This window comes from Triticum urartu, chromosome 7A (genome assembly GCF_056163025.1).
Source record: "Triticum urartu cultivar PI428250 chromosome 7A, HENAU_Tu73, whole genome shotgun sequence".
Taxonomy (NCBI): domain Eukaryota; kingdom Viridiplantae; phylum Streptophyta; class Magnoliopsida; order Poales; family Poaceae; genus Triticum; species Triticum urartu.
Window position 1 is genome coordinate 70812388 of NC_141879.1, and position 14906 is coordinate 70827293.

Below are 14906 nucleotides of genomic sequence, written 5' to 3' on the forward strand. Positions count from 1 at the left end.
ACAATATAACCAGCACCTAAAGCATTCTTTTCATGATCTACAAGTATAGAATTTTTACTACTCTCCACATAAGCAAAATTCTTCTCATTCGGAATAGTGGGAGTATCATAAGAGACTTGAATACTATAAATTGTTTCCACATTAAAAGAGTAATGTTCAGAAAAAGGGTAATCATAATCATGACAAGTTTTATAAATATAATCATCACTACTTTTTATAGCATAAGTTTCATCACAATAATCATCATAAGTAGCAACTTTGTTCTCATCATAATCGATTGAAACCTCTTCCAAGATAGTGGACTCATCACTAAATAAAGTCATGACCTCTCCAAATCCACTTTCATAAATATTATAAGATTCAACATCCTCCAAAATAGTGGGATCATTACTTCCTAAAGTTGACACTCTTCCAAACCCACTTTCATCAATATAATCATCATAGGTAGAAGGCATGCTATCATCATAACAACTTTGCATATCAAAACTTGGGAGGCTAAAAATATCATCTTCATTAAAAATAGCATCCCCAAGCTTGGGACAAACATTAATTTCAGCAAATATATTCTCAAATGTGTCATCCTCATCAAACATAGCATCCCCAAGTTTGGGCCTTTTCATATCATAAGCATAATCACTCTCATTATTAATAGTATGGATAGCACCAATAGTATAGCAATTATCATCATCACAACGAGTAGTAGGAGCAACATCATTTGGGAGGGATACCTTTTTACCTTTGCTTCTCCGTTTTTTCTTTTTCTTATTCACATCATGTGCAGGTTTATCCCTCTTTTTTGAGCTCCTTATTGATGAGATTGGTTGAATAGAAAGCTCCTCCTCGTTACCTGATTCATCATAAGAAATAATAGGAGGATATTGGGAAGTCTCTTCCCTTTCATTAGTGTTCTCTTCATCTTCTATTTGCTTTCTTTTCTTTATGTAATTGGCAATATAAGGATTTTCAATGCAATTCACTGCACAATACATATAAATTTCCTCTAGATCAAAATCAAGAAGTTTATCACGGGCAAATACTGGAAGATAGTTAGTTATACGTTTCATTTCTTCATAACCCATAAGCAAACTAAGTTCATTATGATGTGCAAGGGAAATCAAGTCATCACAATTTTTGGAAACAATTAGATCATGAAACAATTCGCATCGGATAGTTAAATGACCATGTTCATTGCAAAGTTCACAAGTACGGCTAAGAAAATTTAAATTTTCAGCACAAACATCTAGCCTTTCTTGCAACCATTTAGTTTCTAAGTACTTATGCCTCTTGCAAAATCTATCTTCCCTAATTGCTGTGTACTTGTAAACTCTATGTATTCCACAAAAGTTGACATGCTTATAAGAGATATTTTCATCATGACTAGTGCAATCATCATTAGTACTATGGATATTCAAAGAGTTCATACCAACAGCATTGCAATCATGCTCATCATTCAAAGATTTAGTGCCAAACATTTTATAGACTTCTTCTTCTAGCACTTGAGCACAATTTTCATTTCCATCATTTTCATGAAAAATATTAAAAAGGTGAAGCGTAAGTGGCAAACTTAATTCCATTTTTTGTAGTTTTGTTTTACTGACTAACTAGTGATAAAACAAGAAACAAAAAGATTCGATTGCAGGATCTAAAGATATACCTTCAAGCACTCACCTCCCCGGCAACGGCGCCAGAAAAGAGCTTGATGTCTACTACGCAACCTTCTTCTTGTAGACGTTGTTGGGCCTCCAAGTGCAGAGGTTTGTAGGACAGTAGCAAATTTCCCTCAAGTGGATGACCTAAGGTTTGTCAATCTGTGGGAGGCATAGGATGAAGATGGTCTCTCTCAAACAACCCTACAACCAAATAGCAAAGAGTCTCTTGTGTCCCCAACACACCCAATACAATGGTAAATTGTATAGGTGCACTAGTTCGGTGAAGAGATGGTGATACAAGTGCAATATGGATGGTAGATATAGGTTTTGTAATCTGAAAATATAAAAACAGCAAGGTAACTAATGATAAAAGTGAGCGTAAACGGTATTACAATGATAGGAAACAAGGCCTAGGGTTCATACTTTCGTGCAAGTTCTCCTCAACAATAATAACATAATTGGATCATATAACAATCCCTCAACATGCAACAAAGAGTCACTCCAAAGCCACTAATAGTGGAGAACAAACAAAGAGATTATGGTAGGGTACGAAACCACCTTAAAGTTATCCTTTCTGATCTATCTATTCAAGAGTCTGTAGTAAAATAACATGAAGCTATTCTTTCCGTTCAATCTATCATAGAGTTCGTACTAGAATAACACCTTAAGACACAAATCAACCAAAACCCTAATGTCACCTCAAGTATCCGTGGGTATGATTATACGATATGCATCACACAATCTCAGATTCATCTATTCAAACCAACACAAAGTACTTCAAAGAGTGCCCCAAAGTTTCTACCGGATAGTCAAGACGAAAACGTGTGCCAACCCCTATGCGTAGGTTCATGGGCGGAACCCGCAAGTTGATCACCAAAGCATACATCAAGTGAATCACGTGATCCCATTGTCACCACAGATACGCACGGCAAAACATACATCAAGTGTTCTCAAATCATTAAAGACTCAGTCCGATAAGATAACTTCAAAGGGAAAACTCAATCCATTACAAGAGAGTAGATGGGGAGAAACATCATAAGATCCAGCTATAATAGCAAAGCTCGCGATACATCAAGATCGTATCACCTCAAGAACACGAGAGAGAGAGAGAGATCAAACACATAGCTACTGGTACATACCCTCAGCCCTGAGGGTGAACTACTCCCTCTTTGTCATGGAGATCGTCGGGATGATGAAGAGGGCCACCGGTGATGGATCCCCCCTCCGGCAGGGTGCCGAAACAGGGTCCCGATTGGTTTTTGGTGGCTACAAAGGCTTGCGGTGGAGGAAGTCCCGATCTATTCTGTTCCTCGATGGTTTTAGGGTATATGGATATATATGGCCGAAAGAAGTCGGTAAGGGGAGCCACGAGGGGCCCACGAGGGTGGAGGGCGCGCCCCCTGCCTCGTGCCTCCCTCGTTGCTTCCCAGACGTGCACTCCAAGTCTCCTGGATTGCTTCCGTTCCAAAAATAACTCTCCCGAAGGTTTCATTCCGTTTGGACTCCGTTTGACATTCCTTTTCTGCGAAACACTGAAACAAGGGAAAAAACAAAAACTGGCACTGGGCTCTGGGTTAATAGGTTATGTGACGCCCTCGATTCAATCGTACACTAATCATACACGCAAATGTGTACGATCAAGATCAAGGACTCACGGGAAGATATCACAACACAACTCTAGACACAAATTAAAATAATACAAGCTTTATATTACAAGCCAGGGGCCTCGAGGGCTCAAATACATAACCTCGAATACACAAGAGTCAGCGGGAGCAACAATATCTGAGTACAGACATGAGTTAGACAAGTTTGCCTTAAGAAGGCTAGCACAAAAGCGACATCGATCGAAAAGGCAAGGCCTCCTGCCTGGGAGCCTCCTAACTACTCCTGGTCGTCAGCGGTCTCCACGTAGTAGCAGGCTTCGGTGGTGGCATCTGGCTCCAGGGCTCCGACATCTGGTTGCATCAACCAGAAAGAAGAAGAAAGGGGGAAAAGGGGGAGCGAAGCAACCGTGAGTACTCATCCAAAGTACTCGCAAGCAAGGAACTACACTACATATGCATCGGTATCAATGAAATGGGTTGTATGTGGACTGAACTGCAGAAATGCCAGAATAGAGGGGAGAACCTATTCCTATCGAAGACTAGCATCTTCTGGAAACCACCATCTTGCAGCAACAAGAGGGAGTAGAGTAGCATAAAGTAAAGTAGTAGTAGTGTTATCAACCTCGGCTAGAGATCCTTTCTCGACTCCCTGCGAGAAAGCAATCCCAGAGCCATACTATCCAAGTGTCATCACAATCCAATTCTCATAACCATCAAGTTCTCATCACAAGTATCCAGTTCTAGTTGTATCGATCGGGATACAACTCCAAGTGTCTGTTACCGTAGGACAGGCTATCGATAGATGTTTTCTTCCCTGCAGGGGTGCACCAACTTACCCACCACGCTCGATTAACTCCGACCGGACACACTTTCCTGGGTCATGCCCGGCCTCGGCCAAACAATACGCCGCAACCCGACCTAGGCTTAATAGAGAGGCCAGCACGCCGGACTAAACCTATGCCCCCAGGGATCATGTGCCATCTCCCCGGAAACTCCTGCACATTGCGAACGCGGCCGGTGAGCAGACCTAACTACCACCTTCAACAAGGCAGGCGCTTACGCAGTCCAACCCGGCGCGCGCCGCTCAATCGCTGACATCTATTAAGCTTCGGGTGATGTATACGACGCATAACGCCCATACTATGCCCACGTGATGGTTAGTGCTATCAGGCCAGAGGCCCCTCGGATCGAATATCCAAATCGTAGTGGATTAGGAACGTGCGGTAATAAGCAGAGACTCACGAAAGATGTGACCCTGTTGCCCCGTCTCGAGGACTTGCGGCAAGGGCTAGGAATGCCCCGCCACGCCTCGTAATTATCTCGCGGGCACCTTCCAGGTCAACCCATCTCCACATCACTCGCAATTAAGCTCGCGCGGGTACCCCTCAGGGCCGACCCGTCTTTCCAAGTTACAGTGGTAAAGTACAAGTATCCGTGTGTCCAAACATCAAGGGGAAAACCCGAGGAATCACCCCCGATGAATTCCACTAGATGTAATCATCAAGGTGAACGTAAGAGGAATCACCCCCAAGGTTCACACTTGAGGGGTTGCACGACAGAGTCGTATCGGAAGTGGTTAAGGAGGAAATCACCCTCGATGACCACGACTGAATGACTACACTACAGGGTTAACATCAGAAGTGCTGAAGAGGTTCACCCTCGGTACTCGGTAGTAACCCAGTAGTGTCAAGCAACTAAGGGGAAGTGATGTGCGGTGTCGGGGCCTAGTCTTCGATCACGTAGATCGAGTCACCGATGATGAAGCAGGGGCAACAAGGACAAGTGGAGGTCTCTGATGGAACACTAACCAACCTATACTAAGCAGTTTAGGATAAGCAGATAAGGTACAACAGCAGATACAAAAGCAGGCTATGCATCAGAATAGGAGCAAACAATAACAGTAGCAAAATCTAATGCAAGCATGAGAGAATGGAACGGGATGATCAAAGGAGGGGTTTGCCTGGAAGCTTCGGTGAAAGGGAAGAAGGGTCGTCGTCGACGTAGTCGATCACTGGGGCATCATCGGCCTCGGGGTCTACCAGAGAGAAGAGGGGCAAGAAACAATAACTATAAGCAAACAGATGCAACACTAAGCATGACATGACGATATGCAAAACTAGGGTTGACCTAACGTAGTACTACACGATGCAGACGGAGGGGATAAACATCCGAGGATGAATTCCCGGCGTTAGGCGGATTCCGGACAGAGGAAAAGAGGAGGGAAAGTTCCATGTTCAGCATGCTAGGGGCATGTGACGGATGAACGAATCGCGTACCCGGATTCATTGGATTTTTCAGAGCAACTTTCATGTAGAAAACATTTTCATCCGATCTAAGGTTGAATTTATATGAATTTTCAAAGCTTTAATGATTTTCTATATTAATTCGAAAATAAACAGCAAAATACTTTTGTCACCTAGTGTTATTCTAGCCATAGTGTATGACAGTGGGACCAGTGGGGCTGGGTTGACCCAGTCAAATGTTGACTAGTCAACTTATGAACAGTGTGGGGGGCCACATGTCATTGACTTACTTTTCTGAAATTTTGTTTTTCTTTAAACTAACAATGGGTCCACATGTCATCTACTATTGGACTAATTAACTAGTACTAATAATTAGACTAACCAACTAAACTACTCCCTAAACGAGTATTTGGGCCGGCCACACACACACAGAAAACACACACTCACGAACACACACAGCACACACATGCTCGGCCATGGCCATGGATTGGCCATGCCAATTAGTAGCGGCTGGAGCATCACCTAGCAGCAGCGGCAAGCATCAGGATTTAGGTGCAGTGGTAGCTAGCGTCCAGGAGGCGGTAGCAGCACGCGAGCATCAGAGAAGCTGTGTAGCAAGTAGCACTGGCGAGAAGCAGCAGCACTACGCAGCAGAACAGGGAGCAGCAGCAGCTAGCATCGGCAAGCAGCAGGAGCAAAAGGCGAGCGGGGGCGCGGCGCGCGCGCACGCGGGGCATCAGCAGCGGCAGTGGCAGCGCCGCAGGCAACAGTAGGCAGAGCAGCGCGCGGCCGCGACGGCGCAGGGCAGCAGCAGCCGGGCACCGACAGGGAAGAAGCATGGCGGTAGTGGGCACGGCTGCGCGCGCACAGGCGGGCACTCGGGTGAGTAGGGGCAGCTGGGGTCGAAGCAGCAAACAACGCTAAGGGGCGACGCGGGCGCGTGTGTACGCAGGAAAACGAGCGCGGCCATGGACGAGGACAAGGCGGCGGCTACAGCTACGGATCGAAAGGGGAAAGCAGGGGAATCGGGGGAGGAGCTCACTGGGGAGGCGCAAGGGGGCCCGGTGACGGCTTAGTAGCTGCAGGCTCGCCGGAATCACCGAGATTTGCCGGCGACCCGAGGAAGAAGAGGGCGGCGTCGAGGGCGATGCAGGGGCTCCCAACTCCAACACGCTGTTGCCGATGACGAGGGAGTCGACGGCGGGGCCTGTGGACGCGGTGGATTTCTGCGGGGGGCTCAGTGGCTATGCGGGCGGCAAACCCATGGCGACGGCGGCGACGGTTTCCTCCAGATCGAGAAGAGGGGCTAGAACGAATCTGAGAGGGAGAGGGAGAGGGAGATGGGGGATTTGGGGGCTAGGGTTTCGGGGAGGGAGGAGGGGCGTCGGGGTCTGTAGACGAGAGGGGAGGCCGTGGATGGCCGGCACCTGGCCGGGGCGCCATGGATGGCCTCCACGATCCCCTGTTGTCTCCTGTAGTGGGAAGAACAGAATGAGTGGGGGGAGTTGGGCTGCTGGGCCAGCAGGCCATCTGGGCCAAGTGCCCGGAGGGAGGGGAGGGGCCTTTCTCATTTGTTTCTCTTTTGGTTTCTCCTTTTCCTTTTCTTTATCTAATTAGCTACTCATTTGTAATCAAATGAGTGACCAATGAATTTAGTTGAATGTTAAACTTAACATATAATTCAGGCACAACATTGTAGTGTTGCATAAAAAGTTTCAGAGCCAAAGGAATTGTTCAAGCATTTTTTAAAATTGAAAAGGCCAATTAATATGTTGCTGGGCCACTTATATTTTCCTAGGGATTAAAGGGAGAGCCAAATGAAGTTGGTTTTAACATGACAAAGATCGGGGGGATTTATACTAAAATGCGAACATTTTAGTGTTATAGTCTGGAGAAGCAATATTTTGACTTGTCTTTTAATTTGAATTTAAGGTCGGTTTGGGACAAAGTGATGATCAGCAAAATTTAATTATGATGACGTGGCACCATTAACAGGAGTTTACTGTAGCTTGACACTCGGGATGTTACAAATCTCCTCCACTATAAGAAATCTCGTCCCGAGATTTAAGTGGGGAAGTAAAGAGGAACTTCGGGAGAACTGACCCTTATAGGGTTAATTATCTGGTGAACAATGTAGGGAATGAGGCAGAAGTATCTCTCGAGTTGAAACTTAATAAAACATCAGGAGCAAGTATGAAGGTACAATAGAAAGTTTCAAGCGAATGGACAAATGATTGATACCTGAACAGAGTGTGAGAAAAGGGTTCAGAGCATCTGGAATAGATCATCTCCCAAAAGGTGGCTCGTGACATGACACGAAGCCAAACACAAGAATATTTCGGAATCAAGGATATACAGGAGAGTCAGTTTTCGATCCTGTGGAACTGTGGGTTATGGGCCCACCATGTGGGTTAAGGGTAGAAAGGGGGGTGGCATCTTGCATGGTCATGATAGTAAGGCATGTCAGAGAATAATCTGCCAGTTATGTCGGCAACAACGTCGATAGCAAGGGCGAGGGACGAAGAGAACCATTTTCCTGCTCGTTGGAACGAGGCGGACCAATAGGCAAGGTTCTCGTCCATCGGTGGTACCGTAATGTTATCAACAATAGTAACAGGGTATTACTGACAGAGTTGTTCAACCAAGGTGTTTACCTAAGGAGGGAAATATTACTGCTTAGATCATATAGATCACAAGAAAGGTTAAACAAAACAATGGAAAGGAAAATGTGTTTAAACACAAGATTAGGAGTATATCCTTCGCAAGAACAAGCAGCGCAGGATATACAAGACAGGACAACAAGTAGATAATCATCTAGTGGAAGGGGTGAGGAAAACTCATGAAGTTACCCATACAATGGTGTTTGGATAATTGATCAAGGAACATTTAGCATTGCGCTTTCAATGTTCTTATTGTTATTCGGAATATCACGGTCATGCTTCGAGGTAGTAGTAATTTGGTGTTTCAAGTAAGGGTTGGTCTGAAGATCAAGAGAAATACACAAAGAACGGTTTCAGGAATAGCAAGGAACGTAAGGTATAACCAAACACATGATCAAGTTTGTGTTGGCAGAAGTCAATGATGTGTCGACGACAACACCAGCCATCGAGGGGGCAAGGATGATCTCTCTCATCATGAATTTGATCCACAACTTGGAAGAGGTCAAGACATTGATGATGATCACAACACATTTTGTCGAGAGGGTTCATGAGGATGTAATCGGTCAGCGACGACATCAAGTAAAAGGATGGTGACGCAAAAGGTTGTTGGGACCATGAGTACGACACAAACTCAAAATCAAGCTTGCTGTTCAGGGCGAAATGATATGAAGAGGAAGATCGACGTAAGCTTAGCTCATCGTCAGAAGTTGCTCCGGGCATAAGGACCAGGTAGCACAGTTAAAAGTTGACACGATAAAAATATAGCCGATCAGGCTAGGAATGATGTGATAGGGTATTAAACTTTCCAGTAACAAGTACTAGGGGTAATACCGGAAGGTAAATCAGAGTAGAGGTTGGACAGGTGAAATGATCTGCAGAGGGAAAGTATTTTAACTTACCCGGGAAATGGAATCAAGGAGGAATTATGGTCGGAACCATGATTGTAAAGGATCAATTCATAGATACAAGATGAACTTATAATAAGGGGGTTATTATTATCACAAGAAGCTTCCATGATAAGTTCCACATTAGGTCCATGGGCATGAACACAAAGCTCAAGGTCGACTCCCACTTCTTCAATGCATAACCTTTCATTCACTTCTCGCTTTCGATGGAGTTGTAGTGTTGGAATTTATTTGGCGAAACACCGGAAGAGTATGACTCGTGAGAACTCTCGGGTCACACGGATTATGGAAGGCATAAGTTCAACCCATCGGGGCATTTTTACGAACCTATACAACCATCAACCAAGCAAGAGATACAAGTTCGAAAGTAGAGTATTGAAGTCAAAGCAGGTGATACAATTTACCAAAGGTATTATGTATCAGGGAAAAACTCACAAGATTTTGGATGTGAAGGACACTGTCGGATAACAACCCAACAATGAATCTGGCGATTCACGATAGAGTTGATGTGAGTATCGGTAATCAATCAGATGAAGAGGGGGATGCAAAGGCATCGGCTTATAGAAAAGTATGAATGATTCGATGCTTGGGTACAAAGGAATTATGATTTCAAGACAAAGGATCAGAAACAGAGGCCCTGACCAAAAGATGAGTAAGTTGAATAGACTTAGAGGTGCATCCGATCAAATCTGGATTGCGCAAGAACTAGCTCATATATGGAAGGATGTCTGAGCCGGAAAGAAAATTTCCAAGGATTAATTGATGATTGCGAGTATTCGCACACACGTTGAATCCATAGGAACATAATAACAATCACAAAGAATTTTAAAGAATATTGCTAGACACATGGAATTAATCCTAATGCAAGCAGGCAAGGAGAATCAAGAGCAATAGGCTGCAGAGGATTTTCGAAAGATCAGATAGTATTTCCAAGTATTTTGGAAAGCATATGAACAACTGGGGATGAACGAACCCCGGTTAAGTGAATTATCCACAATTCAAAAAGAAGCTACAAAGCAGAAGGCACAAAGGATTCTCGAAACAACGGAGAGTACTAGTGGTATCTTGTAATAACAGGAGCAACTAGGGATGAAGGTACAAGCGGCAAGAATGTTATTCAGGGGGATTATCGTTGGTCAGGAACTGTAAGGCAATTGGCACAGGGTCTCGAGAAACATCGAGGAGTATCTGCAGGATCTTCTGGCGAAGCAAGCGATCATCAAAAATGTCGGGGCTCTCCGGGAGGAAGTGGGTACGAGAACCTAATGTCAGAGTTAGTAAAATGTTTAACCCGAATAGAAGAGAGATCAGAGTCCCAGATCATAGACGAGGAATAAAAGATCCTAATACCACCCAATGGCAACGTGGGCCCATAAGCCACACAGCCATGTTAGTAAAAGTTTTTCTAGTGACTAGACTCGACTTCGGCCAAGGAGTTTGTGCATTTAAGGTTTGTGCATTATGCTTAAGTTCAACCATGGAGTCTTCTAGATTGTACATGTGGCAAAATCTGGTGAAATCTAGATCAGTGGCGGAGGCAGGAATCGTAAATTTATGATCTTGAGGGGGGCCCGATTAAGAAAACATAACAAAAATTACTGTTCACACCCAAAATACAAAGAAGTGACTAATGTTGGGGAGGGCCGGGGCCCCTGCTGCCCCCCCCCCCGTGCCTCCGCCACTGATCTAGATGATATCCAATGGCCAGTATTGCTCAAATTTGGCATCTCTACACCACCGGATTGGCCTCATCCAACGATCATCTTTCAAAGTTAAAGTTATCCGCACACTATATAAAATATATAATATATAATATATATAGGATTATAGATATAGATATGTGATGCGAAAGCCACCCATCATCTTCAATTAGAATAGTGTGTCCATGCACGGATGCAATGTGGCCAAAGGATGTCTGTCATCAATATCTCAAATTCAATTCAGTCTGACCTTGTTTAATGTGTATACAGTACAACATGCTTGTTTCCAAACCACACTGCGCATATCTCAGTTATATTCATGCATGCATGGGTTTCAAACATCATGATCTCTTATTCAAATATTTGTATTCAACTTTACATTGATTATGACCTCACCTAGTCTTTTACACCCACACAGCCGTCTTCTCTTTTATAATTGTACCACTAACTTTCTCTCATGCATGCATGCACACACAGTACCAGTCGGCATTATCCATCGCACACATGCAATCTTTTTCTTCAGGTCGGTCTCCCATGCATGCACACACACACACACCTCGCCCTCTCTATCATATCGGGCATTCTTTATCTCTCACGTACATGCGCAACGATCGATGTTCCTCTATGTGTGTATATATAGCTAGGTCTTTCACAGTTTCCCACACAAACCGGTCAATCTATATATCTAGTGAGGTCTCACCCTCTTTCCCACGTCCACATCGATCAATCTATACCTCTCTATATATGATTACATAGCTAATACACACACATTAATTATATATCCAACGTCCCCCTCTCATCATCCATGCCTTCCACTTTATCTCTCAGATGCGTGCACAGTGGCGAAGACAGGGGGAAGCAAGGGCCCTGCCCCCTAACATCACTATATATCGAGGCTAATATGAATGTGATCATTAGACAATTGCTGGTAAAATGGTTTAAGTTGATGAATTAGCCCTCCTCGTAAAGGATTAGCAATGCTTGCCCCCTAGCTCATTTATTTTTCATGGCTCCGCTACTGCGCGCAACAGCGCACGTTCTCGCCCCCTCAATTTAAATATCGTTCTCGCACTTATGCACTCCTTCATAGTCTCCCTCCACTTGTCCCCTTGCACCATCTACTAGCCCCCACCGAATTTTGCCACATGTACAATCTAGCAGACTCCATGGTCGAACTTAAGCATAATGCACAAACCTCAAAACACAAGTGCTTCTACTTTGTTCTAGAATCTTCCGTATCATAACTGCCCAAGCTTTTTTTCTAGTTGAATCGCCATTATTTGTTTTTACTTTATGCTTTACAAGGCACAGTTCCATGAATCATAAAATAGATTAAGGGCTTCTTTGATTCAAAGGATTCTCAAAGGAATTTTGGAGGATTCTAATCCTTAGGAATTTTTCCTATCTTGGTTGTTTGATTCGTAGGATTGTAAACCATAGGAATTTTTTCATAGGATTCATTTGCACTAGATTTCATACGAAACATCCCATCCACTCAAACCTCTTTGAAAGAATCATGCGTTTTTTCTATGCATAATCAAAAACTCGTACAATCCTGTAGGATTCAAGACGACATTCCAGTCTGATCCCATGTTTTTCCTATTCCAGCGTTTTGGAAATCCTAAGAATCAAAGAGGCCCTGGCTTTTTTTATAAAAACTAATTTATTTTGAATGAGATGAACTATAAGAATTAAACGAAGGTCTACATCAGGCATATATGACTCAGAGCTTACATGCTATAATGTGGTATTTATTCATAATTTGGTTGCCAAATTTGATGCGTGCAATGCACGTGTACCTTACTAGTACTTAGAGTATGTGCAAAACACGTAAGTTAGAATTCCAATGGCACGCTACACAGTGTCTCTCTTGCAGTTCATGAAGCCACGTGGCACATGTGGAGGCGTTGTCGCGACCTCCTTGTGTGGATTGATCACAGTGACGTGCTGCTTGTTCCAGAAGAATGTACTCATCCTATCTGAGCCACACTGGCGGTACATGCATGAAGCAAAGATGTGCACGCACACCACACACGCACTCTTCCCTCGCATGCACATGTGGGTACACGGGAGGACGCATTTTTGTTTGAAGATCCACCCCATGTGATAATTTGACGCATGTAAAGTCCTTCACTTCATTGATGGTCAATTAATACAGCGCATGCAAATTGAGTGGACGTGAGGGCGGAAGAAAGACATTACTACTCCACTGCGCGCATGCGAGTAGTTAAATCATGGGTTGCTAGTACTTCCATTGGTCTCCTTCGCATTTTGTGCCATTTTTTTGGCCATATTTGTAACTAACATAATATTTATGCATGTCATAAAAAGTGGCACAAAAAAAGGGGGCCAATAAACCAGGACGCAGGCAGCATGATCAATTTTTGCCAGGGCTACTGTTGGTGGCCTTTGTATTTAAATATGGATGGAGTGGAGTAGTACTATCTTTATCTTAGCCTCTAGGGCTCTCCCAGCGCCTAGGATTGCCTCCCCGCCTCGCCCACCGGATCCCGCCATGGAGGATCCCTTAGATCCCAGGATCCCGCGGGGTGCCCTCTCGCTGCGGCCCGCAGCACTGCCGCCTTTGAGCGAAACCCACATGTGTTTTAGAGGGGATCCATTGCTTTGGAATCACATATCGGTGGCGCCGAAGGACATGCCAGGGCTGCGTTTCAGGTGGTGGGTAGCAAGGGCAAATCGGATCGAGGAAGAGTCACATCGATTGGAGAGAAGTTCTAAGGAGCTGCGCCTGGCGCAGCACAAGGCGGAGGCGCAAGTCGATCTCGGGGGAGAGATGCTGAGGGATGCCAGCATCTGGCAGCGTCGCGTTGATTTCGAGCTAGGGCTAATGGCAGAGGTCATATTCACGGAGTCGACTGCGGAGGAAAGAACGCGCATGCCTGCGCAATGGCATGAGCAGCCGGTGCAACTGTTCAAATGGGCGGTAGGAGAAGACAAATCCCGGAACCAGTTGCGGTGGCGCTGCTGGGCATGCATCGTAGGCGAGGTGAGCTGCCCTCCTTCCCCGCCAGCGATGCAGTGACCTAGTCGGTTGCTGCTGCAGTGAACTTGCAACGCCATGTCGGTTTGCAACCTTGACAATCACTCCATCTATATGTATTGTATTCCTGTGAAAATACTTGGTCGTTTGGAAAAATATGGTAATTAATTTATCACTAGTTTTAGAATGCTTGGTCGTGACAATCAACCGAAGCCACAACCAGAAGTCTCCATCGCGTAATACTTTATGGTCGGTCGCACCAACAAACTGTCGGTCGGACCCGCGTCTCACCGAAGGGACACACATCGGCTTGGTCTGACATGTACGACCAGTTACATCACTGACTTGTGCGACCGCATTTGAGCAGTGTATTACTCCCTCTATCTCAGTTTACAAGTCTTGCACGTGTACCTAGGTCATTAATTTGACCAACTTAATAAGAGGCATACATTACAAAAAATATATCATTAAAAACTTCAAATAGTATTATATTTTTAATGATATATTTTTTATGTTAAACAATTTATTTTATATAAGTTACATTGATGACCTAGATACACGTGCAAGCCTTGTAAACTGATATGGAGGGAGTACTTGAAATTTATGTTCAACTAAACTCATCGAGAGCCATTTCGAGCCTCGAAACCAAAACCATCAATTAATCTTTACCTTGTTCCCATCACATTCCAAAGTACTAGTGCTACAATTATGTGCAAGCCTGCTCACACCTACTAGTACGTACCAAACCTGAATGTGTTCCCACTATACAGGTTTTAGTACTAGTGCTAGTACTTAGGTTATAAAAAGGGGAACTACCTAACCGAAAATTACTCTACCTTCCTCCTCATAAGTCCTTCTTCTTAGTCCGTCCTTGCCATGGCCGGTGTGTAGAGCTCTAGGTCGAGAACTACTCGTAACAAGTGAGCAGCAACCAAGGCTGCGGAAAAAGAGAGGGGCCGCCTCCACGCAGAGACCTCGAAAGATCTCTCACGGGCAGGAGATGGCTCCCAGGAGCGCCCTAGCCACGGAGGCAGACATGCCGAGCTGGCGGTGCTGGAGTCATTATCCCTCGATGGCATGCCCGATCAGCTCAATAAGCACCTCAATAAGAAGAAGGTGTTCATCCACGGCTTGGTGGAGCTGC

General features: G+C 44.6%; 1 long non-coding RNA gene across 1 annotated transcript; it reads right to left on the reverse strand.

The window, feature by feature from the left end:
* Window positions 1-3327: 3327 nt before the first annotated feature.
* LOC147957891 (uncharacterized) lies at window positions 3328-6950 on the reverse strand. Its single transcript, XR_015611380.1, has 3 exons — window positions 6539-6950; window positions 5214-5288; window positions 3328-3604 (listed from the first exon to the last, which is right to left on the reverse strand). It is a non-coding gene; the product is annotated as an uncharacterized LOC147957891 (long non-coding RNA).
* Window positions 6951-14906: the final 7956 nt, after the last annotated feature.